The following is a 15,599-nucleotide window of genomic DNA, read 5'->3' on the forward strand; positions in this document are numbered from 1 at the left end:
CAGACGAGACCCCCTCCCCCCTCCCTCCCCCAAACCCTCAGAACCACTCCCTCCCGCCCCAACCCTCCACCTCCCCCCTCCCTCCCCCCCACCCCCATACTCTCCCCCTTCCCTCCCTCCCCCCCCACCCCCATACTCTCCCCCCTCCCTCCCTCCCTCCCCCCCACCCCCCACCCCCATACTCTCCCCCCCACCCCCCCACCCCCATACTCTCCCCCCTCCCTCCCTCCCTCCCTCCCTCCCCAACCCTGCATACTCTCCCCCCTCCCCAACCCTCCATACTCTCCCCCACCCCCCTACTCTCCCCCACCCCCCTACTCTCCCCCACCCCCCTACTCTCACCCACCCTCCATACTCTCACCCACCCTCCATACTCCACCCTTCCCTCCCCCACCCCCCCCATACTCTCCCCCACCCCCATACTTTCCCCACCCCACTCCCCTCTGCCTTCCACCTCTCTCCCCACCCCCATATTCTCCCCCACCCCCATACTGTCCCCCTGCCTCCCTCCCTCCCCCACTCCTCATATTCTCCCCACCCCCCATACTGCCCCCTCCCTCCCCCCAACCCTCTATACTCTCCCCAACCCCCATATTCTCTCCCATCCCACTCCCCTCTCCCCCCACTTGTCTCCCCCACCCCCATACTCTCCCCTTCCCCCCACTCCCCTTCCCCCACCCCCTTCTCCCCCACCCCCACACTCTCTCCACCCCTCTCCCCCCTCCCCCCACCCCTCTCCCCCCTCAGCTTTGAGCTGCCCAGGGTCGCAATAAGGGGTCAGGGGGCTGGGTAGGAGAGAGTCAGCAGGTGATAGGGGCTGATGGAGGGGGGAGGTAAGGGGGTGATGAGGATGAGGAGGTGATTGGGGGAGTGATGGGGGTGAGGGGATTAGGCGGGGGGGGGGGTGTGATGGGGGTGAGGGGGAAACAGACGGTTTTAGAGGGCGGCCGGTAAATGGACAATACTGTCCCCACTCCTGGAATTAAGAGTCAGTCTCAGTCCAATCCTCTCCTGATCTCCCAGTGTTTCCCTTCAGTCTCTGGACAATAAAAATGCCGCAGAAACCGCATCGCCACATTCTGTTGCAGAGAAATCTCCCATTTCCAAATCCAACCCAATTATACCGGTGTGAGTCTGTGAGGGTGTGTATGTGTGTCTGTGTACACAGTGGCTGCGTGTGTGTGTGTGTGGATACATGTGAGTGTATTTGACTGAGTGAGTGTGAGATTCACTGAGAATATGAGTGTGTGAATGAGTGAGAGAGTGTATGTGTGAGTTTTGAGTGTGTGTGTGAGAGAATGAGTGAGACTGAGTGTGAGAGTGTGTGTGAGAGCTGGATTGAGTGTGTGTGTGTAGGGGGAGAGATTGAGTGTGAGAGATAGTGAGGGAGAGTGAGTGTGAGAGAATGAGTGTATGTGTGAGTTTGTGTGTGAGAGAGAATGAGAGTGAGTGTATGAGTGAGAGTGTGTGTGGGGAGGAGAGTGTGAGTGTGGAAGAGAGTGAGGGAGAGTGAGTGTGAGAGATAGGAGGGAGAGTGAGTGTGAGAGATAGTGAGGGAGAGTGAGTGTGAGGATAGTGAGGGAGAGTGAGTGTGAGGGATAGTGAGGGAGAGTGAGTGTGAGGGATAGTGAGGGAGAGTGAGTGTGAGGGATAGTGAGGGAGAGTGAGTGTGAGGGATAGTGAGGGAGAGTGAGTGTGAGGGATAGTGAGGGAGAGTGAGTGTGAGGGATAGTGAGGGAGAGTGAGTGTGAGGGATAGTGAGGGAGAGTGTGTGTGAGGGATAGTGAGGGAGAGTGAGTGTGAGGGATAGTGAGGGAGAGTGAGTGTGAGGGATAGTGAGGGGAGTGAGTGTGAGGGAGAGTGAGGAGAGTGAGTGTGAGGGAGAGTGAGTGTGAGGGATAGTGAGGGAGAGTGAGTGTGAGGGATAGTGAGGGAGAGTGAGTGTGAGGGATAGTGAGGGAGAGTGAGTGTGAGGGATAGTGAGGGAGAGTGAGTGTGAGGGATAGTGAGGGAGAGTGAGTGTGAGGGATAGTGAGGGAGAGTGAGTGTGAGGGATAGTGAGGGAGAGTGAGTGTGAGGGATAGTGAGGGAGAGTGAGTGTGAGGGAGAGTGAGGGAGAGTGAGTGTGAGGGAGAGTGAGTGTGAGGGATAGTGAGGGAGAGTGAGTGTGAGGGATAGTGAGGGATAGTGAGGGATAGTGAGGGATAGTGAGGGATAGTGAGAGATAGTGAGGGAGAGTGAGTGTAAAGCAGGTGAATCGGATGAAAACGCAATGTGAATTGACCTGTCTCTGATCAGTTAGAATAATTTCTGTTAGTTTCTCTAACCAACCCCAAATATTTCTCAATCTGTTTGAAAGTCTTGGATAAAACGCTTCCCGTTTTGTTTTTAAATCGATCACTTGCATCAGGAATTAAACTGTTTTAAAGACTGACAGTCAGAACACCTAAAAATATATTGAATGTGTCTGAGATTAAAGCGCTCAGCAATTCTCCACTTCCAGTCTCTCGGCTTGAGGAGGGTTCTGGGGATCCGGTAAGGGGAAGTGTTGGGGATGACAGGGAGACTGGGGAAGGGATGTCACCCTCTCTGCCATAGTTTAAATGTTCTGATCACAGACAGACAGACTGATCCACTTACAGATCCCGCCTTAATGAGGACAACTCTCTCCAGGAACACGTTTCCCACAAATACTGACACCTCCCTCAGTGAGATCCAGCAATGTCCCAAATCAGCCGAAAAGCAGAGCATTTTCTGATGGGGGGGAAGCATCAATGAGTGGGCTGGAGTGTGCCCAGACCTCCTTAAACACACATCAATCCATCCCTCAGTAAATCGAGCGGAAAATCTCCACACACGCATTCAGAAAACACGAAACGAGTGTGGCTGAGAGATTGAATTCCTCATCTCTCTCCATCCCCACCACCACCCCCCAGCCCCCCTTTCCAGCCTCTCATTAACATCTAATCAATCAACCTCGACAAACATGTATCTGAGCTGTTAGTACCGACCAGGGTGATTTAAATCTCTGACCAGAGATTGTAATTTATATCAATGACTCAGTCCAGCCAGTGACTAACACAGTAAAATATTTCATAGGTACACATTAACCAGTCACTGATACTGCGATTTATTAAACTAACACAGCCCAACCACTGATTACCATTAATATATTGTGTTGACACCTCAAACTAACCAGAGATGGGGTGAAGAGTTATTTCAGAAATTTGCTCTAACCAAACTAACATAACCATGTATTGAAGCAAGTCAGAATAAACTCTGATTAATAAAACAATGCATTCCAATCAGTGATTAATACAATAATGTTTCAGAGAAACTCTGCAATCAAACAACAAATATTGGTCAATTTTAATTATATTTAAACAATGTATTAATCGAGTAAATTATTCCAATAACTCACACTAACCAATGACTAACTTCAGTGTGTTTCAATAACTCACACTAACAGGTGATTAACTTCATTTGTTTCAGTAACTCACACCAACCAGTAATTACCTTCATCATGTTTCACTAACTCACACTAACCAGTGATTAATATAATTATGTTTAGTAAGTCACACTAACTAATGATTAACTTCATTGTGTTTTACTAACTCACAATAACCAGTGGTTAACTTTGTTCTGTTTCAGTAACTAGTTATTAATATAACTAGTGATTAATATAATTGCATTTCAGTAACTCACATTAACCAGCAATTGACTTCATTGTGTTCCACTAACTCAAACTAACCAGTGTTTAATCTCACTGTGTTTCACTAACTTGTACTAACCAGTGATTAACTTCATTGTGTTCCACTAACTCTCACTAACCAGTGATTAACTTCATTGTGTTTTAATAACTCACACTAACCAGTGATTAATCTCACTGTGTTTCACTAACTTGTACTAACCAGTGATTAACTTCATTGTGTTTCACTAACTTGTGCTAACCAGTGATTAACTTTGTTCTGTTTCAGTAACTCACACTAACTAATGATTAACTTCATTGTGTTTCACTAACTCACAAGAACCAGTGGTTAACTTTGTTCTGTTTCAATAACTCATTCTAACTAGTGATTAATATAATTGCATTTCAGTAACTCACATTAACCAGCAATTAACTTCATTGTGTACCACTAACTCACACTAACCAGTGATTAAGTTCATTGTGTTTCACTAACTCACACTAACCAGTGATTAAGTTCATTGTGTTTCACTAACTCACACTAACCAGTGATTAAGTTCATTGTGTTTCACTAACTCACACTAACCAGTGATTATCTTTGTGTTTCAATAATTCACACTAACCAATGATTAACTTCATTCTGTTTCAGTAACTCACACTAACTAGTGATTAATATAATTGTGTTTCAGTAATTCACATTAACCAGTGATTAACTTTATTGTGTTCCACTAACTCACACTAACCAGTGATTAACTTCATCCTGTTTCACTAATTCACACTAACCAGCGATTAACATCATTGTGTTTCACTAACTCACACTAACCAGTGATTAATCTAATTATATTTAGTAACTCACACTAACCAGTGATTAACCTCATTGTGTTTCACTAGCTCACACTAACCAGTGATTAACCTCATTGTGTTTCACTAACTCACACTAACCAGTGATTAACCTCATTGTGTTTCACTAACTCACACTAACCAGTGATTAACGTTGTTCTGTTTCAGTAACTCACACTAACTAGTGATTAATATAATTGCATTTCAGCAACTCACATTAACCGGCAATTAACTTCATTGCGTTCCACTAACTCACACTAACCAGTGATTAACTTCCTCGTTTTTCAGTAACTCACACTAACCAGTGATTAACCTCATTGTGTTTCACTAACTCACTAACCAGTGATTAACGTTGTTCTGTTTCAGTAACTCACACTAACTAGTGATTAATATAATTGCATTTCAGCAACTCACATTAACCGGCAATTAACTTCATTGTGTTCCACTAAATCACACTAACCAGTGATTAACTTCCTCGTTTTTCAGTAACTCACACTAACCAGTGATTAACTTCATCATATTCCAATAAGTCACAGTAACCAGTGACTAACTTCATCATGTGTCACTAACTCAAACTAACCCGCAATTAACCTCATTGTGTTTCACTAACTCACACTAACCAGTGGTTAAGTTCATCGTGTTTCGCTAACTCACACTAACCAGTGATTAACTTCATTATGTTTCAGTAACTCACACTAACCACTGATTAATCTCATTGTGTTTCACTAACTTGTAGTAATCAGTGATTAATTTCATCATGTTTCAATAACTCACGCTAACCAGTGATTAATATAATGATGTTCAGTAACTCACACTAATGATTAATCTTATTGTGTTTTACTAACTCACAAGAACCAGTGGTTAACTTTGTTCTGTTTCAGTAACTCACACCACCTAGTGATTAATATAATTGCATTTCAGTAACTCACACTAACCAGCAATTAACTTCATTGTGTTTTACTAACTCACACCAACCAGTAATTAACTTCATTGTGTTTTGCTAACTCACACTAACCAGTGATTAACTTCATCGTGTTTCACTAACTCACACTAACCAGTGATTAACTTCATCGTGTTTTAATAACTCACAGTAACCAGTGATTAGCTTCCTCGTTTTTCAGTAATTCACACTAACCAGTGACTAACTTCATCATGTTTCAGTAACTCACACTAACCACTGATTAATTTCATTGTGTTTCACTAACTTGTAGTAACCAGTGATTAATTACATTGTGTTTAAGTAACTCACACTAACCAATGATTAATATAATTATGTTCAGTAACTCACACTAACTAATGATTAACCTCATTGTGTTTTATTAACTCACAAGAACCAGTGGTCAACTTTGTTCTGTTTCAGTGACTCGCACTCGCTAGTGATTAATGTAATTGCATTTCAGTAACTCACATTAACCAGCAATTAACTTCATTGTGTTTAAGTAACTCACACTAACCAGTGATTAACCTAATCACATTTCATTAACTCACACGAACCAGTGATTAACTTTATTGCGTTTCACTAACTCACACTAACCAGTGATTAACTTCACCTGTTTCAGTAATAACTTCACTGTGTTTCACTAACTCACACTAACCAGTGACTAACTTCATCATGTTTCATTAACTCACATTAACCAGTGATTAACTTCACCGCATTTCAATAACTCCTACTAACCAGTGATTAACTTCACCGTGTTTCAGTAATAACTTCGTTGTGTTTCACTAACTCACACCAATCAATGATTAACTGAATCGTGTTTGAGTAATTCACACTAACCAGTGATTAACTTTATTGCATTTCTCTAACTCACACTAACCAGTGATCAATTTCACTGCGTTTCAATAACTCACACTAACCAGTGGTTAATATAATTGTGTGCCATTTCCGGGCTGCACAGTTTTCCGGTGAGGAGCAGATTCAGATGGGATTTTGGAAATTTTTTCACTCGGAGGGCGATGGGAATCTGGAATGTTCTGCCTGGGAAGGTAACAGGGGCTGGAAACCTTACAACCCTGTAAAGATCGGTTATTGGATAGCTGCAGGGTTTGAGGGAGAGGATTGAAGGGGATGTTCTGGGTGTGACAGAGGGCCAGACAGATGGACCCTTACAGCCTGGGTGACGTTGTTCCTTGTTATATTGTGTGCCAGTTCTCAGTATCGGGTCACAGACGACAGTCACCGCCTCCCAGGCTGCATTCGCCTCCCTGCTCCGAAGCTGTCTATTCTCCGAGGGATACAGGGCGCCCTCCTCTCCTCCTTGAAATCCAGAAACTGTCCTCAATCTCCCTCGGTGGAATGTGGACTGGACCATTCACTGCCACCCTCCTGATCAGCTGTTGATGCAGAGGGAGTATCTAAACATGACTCTCCCTTTGTTGAGATGGGATTAACTGTCACACAGAAATCATGGACTAGTACGGAATGGCCAGCGTGGATTTGTTAAAGGAAGGTCTTGCCTCAGAGACTTGACTGGGTTCTATAAGGAAGTGTTAAGAAGGGTTGATGAGGATAATGCAGTGGATGTTGTGTACATGAATTTGGTCAGGCATTTGACAAGGTCCCACACGGCAGACTGCTCAGGAAAAGTGAAAGGCTATGGAATACAGGGTACTGTGGCGAACCGGATCAAAAATTGTCTTTGTGTTAGGAAACAAGGAGTAATGGTCGCTGGATGCCCTTGTGAATGGAACATTATTTCAAGTGGTGTTCCACAGAGCTTGGTGTTGAGACACTTGTTGTTTGTTTTATATATTAACGATTTGGAAGTGAACCTGGGGATTCTCAATTGAGAAATTTGCAGAAGACACAAAAATTGGCTGAGTAGTGGTCTACTAAACAGTATCGATGGGTTGATGGAGTGGGCGGTATAGTGGGTTTTAACACAGAGGAGTGTGAGGTGATGTATTTAGGAAGGTCAAACAGTTGTAGGAAACACTCATTAAATGGGAATATACTGAGAGGGGGAGATGAAGTGAGAGATCTCGGCGTACAAATACACAGGTCCCTAAAGGCAGCAGTTCAGGTAGACAAGGTTATAATGAAGGTATGTAGAACGCTGTCCTTCATTGGCAGAGATACAGAATTTAAAAGTAAGGATATAATGTTGGGATTGTATAAAACACTGGTGAGGCCACAACTGGAGTATTATGTGCAGTCCCGGTCACCATATTACAGGAAGCATTGTAATTGTTCTGGAGAAAGTGCAGAGGAGGTTCACAAGAATGTTTCCAGGGCTGGAAAAATGTAACTTTGAGGAGAGATTGGATAGTTTGGGGTTATTTTCCTTGAAACAAAGAAGGCTGAGGGGTGACTTTATTGAGATGTACAGAATTATGAGGGGAAGAGATAGAGTGGACAAAATCAAATTGATTCCTTTTTGTGGAGAATTCTAGAACGAGGGGTCATAGATTCAAGATAAGCATAAAGTGGACGTGACGAAGAACGTTTTTACGCAAAGAGTGGTGTCTGGAATTCACTGCCCGAGTTTGTGGTGGAGGCAGAGACCTTAAACTCTTGTTAAGAAGTACCTGGATCTGCACCTTAGGTGCTGTCAGTGATGAGGGTGGGTGCAGGGAGGTGGGAAGAGGAAGGGCACCTGGGCTGGCATAGACAAGATGGGCTGAATGGCCTCCCTGTAACTTTTCTATGGTTCTGTATTAATGACACACGGCTGCAGCCAGTTTGAGTGAGTCAAACACACCCAGGGATTCGATCCTGCAATGATTCACACGGGGATAATGTCAGTGCACTCTGTGTGCGGATCGCTTTCTGGGCATTACATTTTTTTGGGGGAGAAACTCTGCCCATTGTTTCTTTCAGCTCTTGGAAGGGAATCTCCCCAATCCATCTGAAAATCCAACCGATCCCACTTCTCAGTCTTTTCCCATCAATCTGCGATCTTTCCTGTTCCAGGGTTTTACCCATTGCTCATTGGAAGTCTCTCTTGGATCTGCTTCCTCTGCCCATCCAGCTGGTGCTGGGACTGGCATGGCACCTTCCTCTGTAAACACAAACTCAGCTGGCTCACTGTGTGACCCTCTTAAACCTCCAGACTCCACTCCCACAGGAACCATTTCTGCCTCGTCATTTGTTGTAAACACCTGAGGATTTTGAACAATCTCCGTTAAATTTCCCCTGACCTCCTGCCAACAACTGCGAACCTTCTCAGCTCCTCCGACCGCTCTGTTGGATAGACTCTGTCCCCAGTGCCATTGTATCCTCGCTGGAGCTCAGCATTCAGAGTGAATATTACACTCCTGTTGGAGCCGACCCAATTATATCTCAGTTTGCCTTTGATAAGTAATCTGTTATCCGTCAATATCTGCCACCATCGGGAATGTCCGTGAACTGTGAAAGAATCCAGACCAATTGGCTATAACTGGGCGGCACGGTGGCACAGTGGTTGGCACTGCTGCCTCACCGCGCCAGGGACTGGCTTCGATTCCCGGCTCAGCTCACTGTCTGTGTGGAGTTTGCACATTCTCCCCATGTCTGTGTGGGTTTCCTCCGGCTGCTCTGGTTTCCTCCCACAGTCCAAAGATGTGCAGGTTAGGTGGATTGGCCATGCTAAATTGCCCCTTAGTGTCTCGGGATGCATGGGTTAGAGGGATTAGCGGGGTAAATATATGGAGTTACGGGCTAGATTCTAGGTGGGATTGTGGTCAGTGCAGACTCGATGGGCCAAATGGCCTCCTTCTGGACCGTAGGGATTCTATTCTATTCTATTATCAAACTTTGGTGCCGTGTCCAACTATCACTGACTTCTGACAGGATTCAGCTTGTTCTTGTCTCATACATGACTTTTTAAAGAATGTACATTCTATTTTTCTCCCTGATTTTATTTGTCAGTTACAATCTGTTTGACCTCTTTCTCCTTCGCTCTGGATATAATAATCCAGGTTTGACATTGGACAGGAGCAGAGTGGGATCACTACTGTGAGACAGTGTGATCCAGAGACCACTTCCTCCCTCCATTGTCATGGGAATGACCTCTGACCCGTTCCCTCACCCTGTGAACAGGCTGTGACCAATCACAACTCATTTACTAGATTATTTCACCTCCCTCTGTGGTTCACGGGTTAAAGAGACGAAACTATGAGATTAACCCCCTCCGTCCCTGAAGAGACTCTGGGGAAAGGGCAGGGGAGGGGCTGTAGCGAGATGGCCTTGTTGAGAGCCAGCATGGACATGATGGGCCAAATGGCCTCCTCCTGTGTTGTATCCGCTGTGTGATGTCATCTTTCCCCACAAACAAACAGAATGAAATTCCTGCATTTCCCTAGCGCCTTGCATGATATTGAGATGCTGCAAAGTGCCAGAGAAACTCTTTGGAAAGTCAGACGTGGCCGTCAGTTTACACTCAGCAAGATCCCACAACCAGCGATGTCATAACAAGCGAATAAAGCTGTGTTAATGACGTTGGTTGAGGGATGAATGTTGGCCAGGACACCAGGGGAGAATTCAGTGGCCTGAACTCTTTGTGTCCCCCCCCTCCCCCGCTGCTTTCCTGGTGACATGGGTTGGCTTCAGTGGGAAATCCCACTGACAGCGGGGGGGGGGGTGACCAGAGAATCCCACCACCGGTGAACGGCACACCCCCTCCTACCACCGACAAACATGGTCTCCTGGAGGGGGGGGGAAGTGCTGGGCGTGGGGAGAAGGCGTGGGCGCTGGGGATACCAGCGATGGGCATTTGGGTGGGGGAAGAATGTTTGGGGGGGAGGGTGGGGTATGTGCTGGCACTGACCGCTGGAGGATGGGGGGGAGGAATTTAGGGGAGCTCCTGAGACCCCTGTGGTGGGCTGGGGGGGTGGGGGGGGGGTCATTGTTTGCTCCGATTGGGGCGCCCTTTAAACATGGCACCCAGGTCTCTATCCCTGGAGGTGCACAAAATTGTGAAGGGTATGGATAGGGTGAACAGTGGGAAACTTTTTCCCAGGTCGGAGGTGACGATCATGAGGGGTCACGGGCTCAAGGTGAGGGGGGCGAGGTATAACTCCGATCTCAGAGGGACGTTGTTTACACAGAGGGCGGTGGGGGCCTGGAATGCGCTGCCAAGTAGAGTGGCGGAGGTGGACACGCTGGGATTGTTTAAGACTTACCTGAATAGTCACATGAGCAGACTGGGAATGGAGGGATACAAACGGATGGTCCAGTTGGATGAATAAGTGGCACAGGCTTGGAGGGCCGAAGGGCCTGTTTCCTGTGCTGTACTGTTCTTTGTTCTTTGAGCCCCCTCCCCCCTCCACCACCCCCCCAACCTCCTGGTGTTCTGCTGTGATAGAGTGGGGTAAGATCTGGAGAGGAACAAGCGGAATCTTACGGTTGTTCATGCCGGTGGGATTTTCCCATCCCGCTGCAGTGAATGGAGGTTTGGCGGGATGCCGAATTCTCCATCCTCGCCGCAGTGGGAACAGGCTGTGAGCGGCCGGTAAAATCTGATTATCTCGCCGGAACCAACTCTGCCAAATTTTTTGGTACAGTTTCACCCAATATCTCAACCAGAAGACGGCAGCTTCAGTATCCCCTCCCCCTCTCTCCGGGGGTTTGGATGGCGTTCCGGTCGGTTTGAACTGAGATGGGAGGATTATCCTGATTCCACCAGTCCACAGACTCGCAACAAAAATTCAACCACTCATCCAGCTGGTTCGACAGCCAAAACCAGCCTTTACCCCCTCGCTCAGAATGACCACTCAGTCAGCAGCTTCCTCCCACAGACAGCAACATTAATGTTTGATTAGAAAAACCAGACTTGTCTAGGAGAAAGGCAAAGTTAAATAACCTGCAATAGGAAATATACCATCTAATAGTCACTCCTTCTGACTGTCCTAGCTCTCTCTGACACACACACACTATAGACACACACACACACAACACATACACACACACACAACACATACACACACACAACACATACACACACACACACACTATACACACACACACAACACATACACACACACAACACATACACACACACAACACATACACACACACACACACTATACACACACACACACTATACACACACACACACTATACACACACACACAACACATACACACACAACACATACACACACAACACATACACACACACAACACATACACACACACAACACATACACACACACACTATACACACACACAACACATAGACACACACAACACATACACACACACACAACACATACACACACACAACACATACACACACACATACACACACACACACAACACACACACTATACGCACACACACACGCACACACACGCAAAGATGTGCAGGCTAGCTGAATTGGCCATGCTAAATTGCCCCTTAGTGTCAGGGGAATTATCATAGAATCCCTACAGTGCAGAACGAGGCCATTCAGCCCATTGAGTCTGCGCAGACAATAATCCCCATAACCCCATTAGCAAAACATCCATGCAAGTGTTAATCCCCTGACACTAAGGGGCAATTTAGCATGGCCAATGCATCCTAATCCGCACATCTTTGGACTGTGGGAGAAAACCGGAGGATCCAGACACAGACACAGGGAGAACGTGCAAAATCCAAACAGACAGTGACCCAAGGCTGGAATTGAACCCATGTCCCACGAGCAGGGTAAATATGTGGTGTTACAGGGTTAGAGTCTGAGTAGGATTGTTGTTGGTGCAGGCTCGATGGGCTGAATGGCCTCTTTCTGCACCGTAGGGATTCTATGATTCACAAACACCCAAAAATAAAATGTGATTGTGGATTTCTGCCAATAGGATGAAAGTCAATGGTCCAGGGAAAGGACAGATGGTGGAATTCTGGAAATGGTGTCTGGGTTACGCAGTTATTCTCCTGGCACTGGACTGTGAAACAATCAATAAATCTCACCCCTTCTCAGGTGGACCTTACAGAAACCTTGCAGTCAGTTGATTAGAGATCAGACAGTGACTTTGGAACAACTTGCCTTGACGTTGTGTTTTGTGATTGTCGAGGAGTTTCAGGAGTTGCTGGCGGTTTTACCCGGGCAGCTGAACTTTCTCCATAGTTCCCCAAATGTAAAACCAGCCAATCAGCTTTTAAAGCTCAGTTTTCCGGGTGTGCTCTATAGACTCATACAGGTTTACAGCAATGGAAACAGGCCCTTCGGCCCAACTTATTCATGCTGCCCCTTTTTTAAGCACTAAGCTAGTCCCAATTGCCCACATTTGGCCTATATCCCTCTATACCCGTCTTACCCGTGTAACTGTCTAAATGCTTTTTAAAAGACAAAATTGTACCTGCCTCTACTACTGTCTCTGGCAGCTCGTTCCAGACACTCACCACCCTCTGTGTGAAAAAAATTGGATCCTTTTTATCTCACCTTAAACCTATGCCCTCTAGTTTTAAACTCCCCTACCCTTGGGGAAAGATATTGACTATCTAGCTGATCTGTGCCCCTCATTATTTTATAGACCTCTGTAAGATCATCCCTCATCCTTCTGTGCTTTGGAGAAAAAAGTCCCAGTCTATCCAGCCTCTCCTTATAACTCAAAACAGTAGTATCCTAGTAAATCTTTTCTGCACTCTTTCTAGTTTAATAATATCCATGTGACTCTTCATTAACGGTCCACAGGAAAGAAATTTCCAGAATCTTTCAAACTGCTAAATTACCTTTTCCTGTAACGATGCTGTCTCTTCCAGGGACAGCAGCAATCAGAATTCCTGGTTTGATTTCGATTTGATTTATTATTGTCGTATGCATTAACACATTGTGAAAAGTATTGTTTCTTGCGTACTATATAGACAAAACATACAGTTCATAGAGAAGGAAAGGAGAGAGTGCAGAATATAGTGTTACAGTCATAGCTAAGGTGTAGAGAAAGATCAACTTAATGTAAGGTAGGTCCATTCAAAAGTCTGACAGCAGCAGGGAAGAAGCTGTTCTTGAGTCGGTTGGTACGGGACCTCAGACTTTTGTATCTTTTTCCCAATGGAAGAAGGTGGAAGAGAGAATGTCCGGGGTGTGTGGGGGTCCTTAATTATACTGGCTGCTTTGCCGAGGCAGCGGGAAGTGTAGACAGAGTCAATGGATGGGAGGCTGGTTTGTGTGATGGGTTGGGCTACATTCACCACCTTTTGTAGTTCCTTGCGGTCTTGGGCAGAGCAGGAGCCCAGACCGAGCTGTGATACAACCAGAAAGAATGGTTTCTATGGTGCATCTGTAAAAGTTGGTGAGAGTCGTCGCTGACATGCCAAATTTCCTTAGTCTTCTGAGAAAGTAGAGGCGTTGATGGGCTTTCTTAACTATAGTGTTGGCATGGGGGGGACAAGGGCAGGTTGTTGGTGACCTGGGCACCTAAAAACTTGAAACTCTTGACCCTTTCTGCTTCATCCCCGTGCATTAGCTCTTTAAGGGACAGTGTCTTCCAGAATGTTCTTAGTCCTTGAAAATGAACCACTTTCCATAAGTAAAGTGTCCCTGATAACCATTGGCTGCCCCCCCTCCTGGATTGGTCTGGAGTCCCCAGAATCTATCAGTAACTTTTTACATCAAATTCTTTTCTCAGCTTAAAGCATTGGAGAGGGAGAAAGATCCGTCAGTGAAGAACCAACCAATCAGGCAGCTTGCCTTCTGATTGGCTTTTGGAGACACGGTTGTGAGGATTGATGTGTCAGCTGACCAATGGTTGCAGCTTGGGGGAGGGGCATCTGGAGGTTGGCGTTCTGGGGATTGGGCCAGGATGGAGCCGGGATCTCCTCACTGGGATCGCAACCCTTACTGAATGTTCAGACAGATGTCTTCATTTTAAAAATTCATTTATGGGATGTGGGTGTCGCAGGCCAGGCCAGAATTTATTACCCAACCCTGGTTACCCTGGAGAAGGTGGTGGTGAGCTGCTGCCTTGAACTGCTGTAGGTACACCCACTGTGCACTTAGGGAATTCCAGGACCTTGACCCAGTGACAGTAAGTGAACGGCGACTGAATTTTACACCAATTATAAGTTGTGAGGGTTTCATCAAAGGAACTTTACCCTGAGTGTGCTAGACAGAGACACCTGGTGTCCATTCCCCCTTCAATCTATGTGGCCACTTCTGTGGGTGAGCCTAGACCGTGAGGGTACACCAGCTGATCAGCAATAAGGGGCATCACAACTCAGCTCAATCCTCTCCTCTGCTGACAGCTTTTAACATGGGGGGGCACCGAGTGAGAGCAGGCAGTCCATTCCCTCAGGACAATGGAAAAGAGACTGGTTTCCATCGGGAGAACTGAAGGAATGATCTGGAATGGTGGTGAAATGTCTCCTGGGAAACAACAGAGCTCGTAGAATTCCTACAGTGCAGAAGGAGGCCATTCAGCCCATCGAGTGTGTACTGACCACAATACCACCCAGGACCTATTCCTGTAACCCCACACATTTACACTGCTAATTCCCCTGACACTAGGGTCAATTTAGCATGGTCAATCCACTTAACTTGCACATCTTTTGGACTGTAGGAGCAAATCGGAGCACGTGGAGGAAACCCACGCAGACATAGAAACCATAGAAAATTACAGCTCAGAAACAGGCCTTTTGGCCCCTGTGCCGAACCATTTTCTGCCACGTCCCACTGACCTGCACTTGGACCATATCCCTCCACACCCCTCTCATCCATGAACCTGTCAAAGTTTTTCTTAAATGTTAAAAGTGACCCCGCATTTACCACTTTATCCGGCAGCTCATTCCACACTCCCACCACTCTCTGTGTGAAGAATCCCCCCCTAATATTCCCTTTAAACTTTTCTCCTTTCACCCTTACCCCATGGCCTCTGGTTTTTTTCTCCTCTAGCCTCAGTGGAAAAAGCCTGCTTGCATTCACTCTATCTGTATCCATCAAAATCTTTATATACCTCTATCAAATTTCCCCTCATTCTCCAGGGAATAAAGTCCTAACCTATTCAATCTCTCTCTGTAACTCAGCTTCTCAAGTCCCAGCAACATCCTTGTGAACCTTCCCTGCACTCTTCAACCTTATTTACATCCTTCCTGTAACTAGGTGACCAAAACTGTACACAGTACTCTAAATTCGGCCTCACCAATGCCTTTATACAACCTTACCATAACACTCCAACTTTTA

The 15,599-nt window shown here is 46.0% G+C and overlaps 1 protein-coding gene across 1 annotated transcript in view; it reads left to right on the forward strand.

The window, feature by feature from the left end:
• Positions 1–15,599, forward strand: part of LOC145356559 (carbonic anhydrase-related protein 10) — a 270,796-nt gene that overhangs the window by 1,058 nt on the left and 254,139 nt on the right. The gene's annotated exons all lie outside the window — the stretch shown is intronic.

This window comes from Carcharhinus amblyrhynchos, chromosome 21 (genome assembly GCF_965287045.1).
Source record: "Carcharhinus amblyrhynchos chromosome 21, sCarAmb.v2.hapA, whole genome shotgun sequence".
Lineage (NCBI taxonomy): Eukaryota > Metazoa > Chordata > Chondrichthyes > Carcharhiniformes > Carcharhinidae > Carcharhinus > Carcharhinus amblyrhynchos.